Below are 3,769 nucleotides of genomic sequence, written 5' to 3'. Positions count from 1 at the left end.
ATGCCTTGGTTGATCAGCTGGACCACCCTCTCGACCAGAATGCCTGTCTCCGCCTTCTCCACAGTGGTCACTTTCAACGAGGAAGGAGTCTGAACATGGTCAAAAGAAAAAGGAGGAAGTCCACTCGACTGGCCTGGAGTCGCAATATCCTTGCAGTAGAACCAGGTCGACTGCCAGCCTCTGACCGACTCAGGAAGGGTCATCGGAGGAAAGGAGCTCCTTTTCCTCTTCTGGATACCCAAACCCCCACACATTTGGATAACGTGGGTTTTCTCGTCCTTCGAGTTTGTTTTCTTCACTGTCTGGGATCGGATGGTGAAAATGTGCTTGAAAAGACCCCAGTGCGGTCGACACCCCAAGAAATTCTCGCACATGGACATGAACGCAGCAAGATACGTGATGGTGTTGGGAGTGAAATGATGGAGTTGGGCCCCAAAGAAATTCAATAAACCCCGAAAAAAAGGATTCGGGGGAAGCGAGAAACCACGGTCGACATGAGTAGCAAGCAAAACACACTCACCCGGCCGCGGCTGCGGCTCCGTCTCCCCCTCCGGCAAACAGGCAGCCTTGTGGACGATCAGCCCTGACTCGGCCAGCTCATCCAAATCCTCTTGCCGAATTGAAGATCGGATCCAATCACCCTGGATCCAACCTTGCGGCAGCCCCGACAGTGATGAAGATCCCCGATTCGTCTTCTTGCCCTTCGCCACCCTCGTCGCCTTCTTCGCATGTTCCAGTGCCTCCGTCTTTTCCTTTCCCATGGCGGCAGAGTGGCGGCGTCAAGAGTGGAGAAGTCGGATGCGACGGTGGAGCAAGAGGAAGAAGAAGGAGAATGGATGCGCACAGTGCAGGTGCCTCGGCCTCGCCGCTTTTAAAGGCCCACTTCCGAGTGGCTGACACGCGGGCCCGGGTGATCCTGTCAAATCCCTCAACAGTCGCACGCGAGATACGTGGTGAAAAAGGTGGCGTGGAAATTGAAACGTTCCTGTTTATCCACTCCGCTTACCACGGCGCGCTCCGTCCGGTGCGCTTCCCCAGAAATTTTGAATCCTGTGAAATCTGGGATCCGCCGCAACTAGTCACACCAAAGATTTCCGTCAAAGTCAACACTCGACAGGTGACATTATAAAACCAATCGGCAATTTCTGAATCGATCAAGGCGACTGAAACGAAGCCGAAATTCCAACGCTGACCTCTGTTCAGAAGTGAATAGTTGGGAAACACAAGAGTCAACACAAGATCAACTTCAACCTTCTTTTCACTCGGACCTCAAACCATTCGGGGGCTAATGATGAGGACATAGACCTGGGGTAGGGTAATAGGCCTGACCTATATGTCCTATCCAAGGTCACTGTCTTAGAAGCAAAGAAGTTCAAGAGACGACAGGGAGGGCCCAACAAAGGTGTCGAGTGTAATCCACTCGACCTACCAGTCACTCAGAGACTCCTCCTTATTTGGGTCACTCGACTACACGATCATTCGACCATACAAGAATCCATTCGACCTGTTTGAAGACCAAGAGCCATTGAGAACAGCAATGGGCAAGCATCCTCCCTGTAACCTTTAAGGCCATTAAGGCATTTAAGGCTACCGTTACCAGTAATGCCATCTCTTTATGTACCTTAAACCCTTTGTAACATGGGCTGGTTGGGGTCCTGGCGCACTCTATATAAGCCACCCCCTTCCACTGAAACAAGGGTTCGCACCCTCTGTAAATACACACACACACACACACATACATAATCCAGTCGACCGCCTCCGGGCACCGAGATGTAGGGCTATTACTTCCTCTGCGAAGGGCCTGAACTCGTAAACTTGTGTGTACAACTTCATCATAGCTAGGATCTTGCCTCCTCATACCTACCCCCCATTCTACTGTCAGTCTTAGATCCACGACATGACCCACACCTTTATAAAGAAGGAGTAGACGGTGTGTACCTGAGCATGAACAGGAACAGATCCTAGGCAAGTGTCACTCCGAGTCTTACGGATTACACCACGCTAGAGATAGAACTGCACATAAGGTATTACAATCCGGTTTCTATTGGCCCACTCTCTTTAAAGATGCTCATAAGTTTGTCTTGTCTTGTGATGAATGCTAGAGAATTGGTAATATTAGTAGACGTCAGGAAATGCCTATGAATTATTCACTTGTTATTGAACCATTTGATGTTTGGGGCTTTGATTATATGGGACCCTTCCCTTCCTCTAATGGGTATACACATATTTTAGTTGTCGTTGATTACATTACTAAGTGGATAGAAGCTATTACAACTAGTAGTGCTGATCATAACACTTCTATTAAGATGCTTAAAGAAGTTATTTTTCCGAGGTTTGGAGTCCCTAGATATTTAATGACTGATGGTGGTTCACATTTTATTCATGATGCTTTCCGTAAAATGCTTGCTAAGTATGATGTTAACCGTAGAATTGCATCTCCATATCATCCTCGGTCTAGTGGTCAAGTAGAATTAAGCAATAGAGAGCTTAAATTAATTTTGCAAAAGACTGTTAATATATCTAGAAAGAATTGGTCTAAGAAATTTGATGATGCATTATGGGCTTATAGAACTTCTTATAAGAATCCCATGGTTATGTCTCCGTATAAATTGGTTTATGGAAAATCATGTCACTTGCCTCTTGAATTAGAACATAAGGCATATTGGGCCATTAAAGAGCTCAATTATGATTTCAAACTTGCCGGTGAGAAGAGGTTATTTGACATTAGCTCACTAGATGAATGGAGAACCCAAGCCTATGAGAATGCCAAGTTGTTTAAAGAAAAAGTTAAAAGATGGCATGACAAAAGGATACAAAAGCGTGAGTTTAATGTAGGTGATCATGTTTTGCTATACAACTCTTGTTTAAGATTTTTTGCAGGAAAGCTTCTCCCTAAATGGGAAGGCCCTTACATCATCGAGGAGGTCTATCATTCCAGTGCCATAAAAATCAGCAACGCCGAAGGCACAAACCCGTAAGTGGTAAATGGTGAAAGAATCAAATATTATATCTCAGGTACTCCCATAAATGTTCAGACCAATATAATTAATACCGTAACACCGGAGGAGTACATAAGGGATACTTTCCAGAATGTTCCAGACTCCGAAAAGGAATAGGTATGTGGTACGATAAGTAAACCGACTCCAAAACGTTTCCAATGATAAATTTTCTCCATTTTGGAATATTTAAAAAATTAGGAAAATTAAAGTAGTCCGAAAGAGACACGAGGCCACCACAAGGGTGGAGGGTGCGCCCTACCCCCTGGGCGTGCCCCCCATCCTTGTGGCCACCTTGTGTGCCTTCCGGACTCCGTTTTCTTGCACGATACTTCTTATGGTTGGTAAAAATTCATTATATAATCTCCTGAAGGTTTTGACCACTGTACCACGATAAAATCCTCTGTTTTCGTTTTGAGTTGTTTTTGCGGCAAATTTGGAGCAAGATGTCTTTGCAAGAGTCGGTCGGGGAGAGTCGGGTATCTCACCCGGCACCAGGCCCAAGAGCATACGGTGATGCTAACCACTTTGGGCCAGCGACGGAACAAGAGATGGAGGCTGACTTGAAAAGAGTGGATGCCATGGAGGAGGATCAAGAAGTTACCTCTCGTCTCCAAACCAGATTCATGCTAGAGGAACTTCAGAGCTCAGCAATACCAAATTCGGTTATTCCTCCCAATGCTAGATTTCTCTCTTATGAAAATATGAAAAAGAGTGTTGATTTTTCTCCCGCGGCAAGGAAACATCCATGGGTGGATGGAGCTCTAGCCGTC

The sequence above is a fragment of the Triticum aestivum genome, chromosome 6A, assembly GCF_018294505.1.
Source record: "Triticum aestivum cultivar Chinese Spring chromosome 6A, IWGSC CS RefSeq v2.1, whole genome shotgun sequence".
Classification (NCBI taxonomy): Eukaryota; Viridiplantae; Streptophyta; class Magnoliopsida; order Poales; family Poaceae; genus Triticum; species Triticum aestivum.
Note: the sequence above shows the minus strand (reverse complement) of the source record.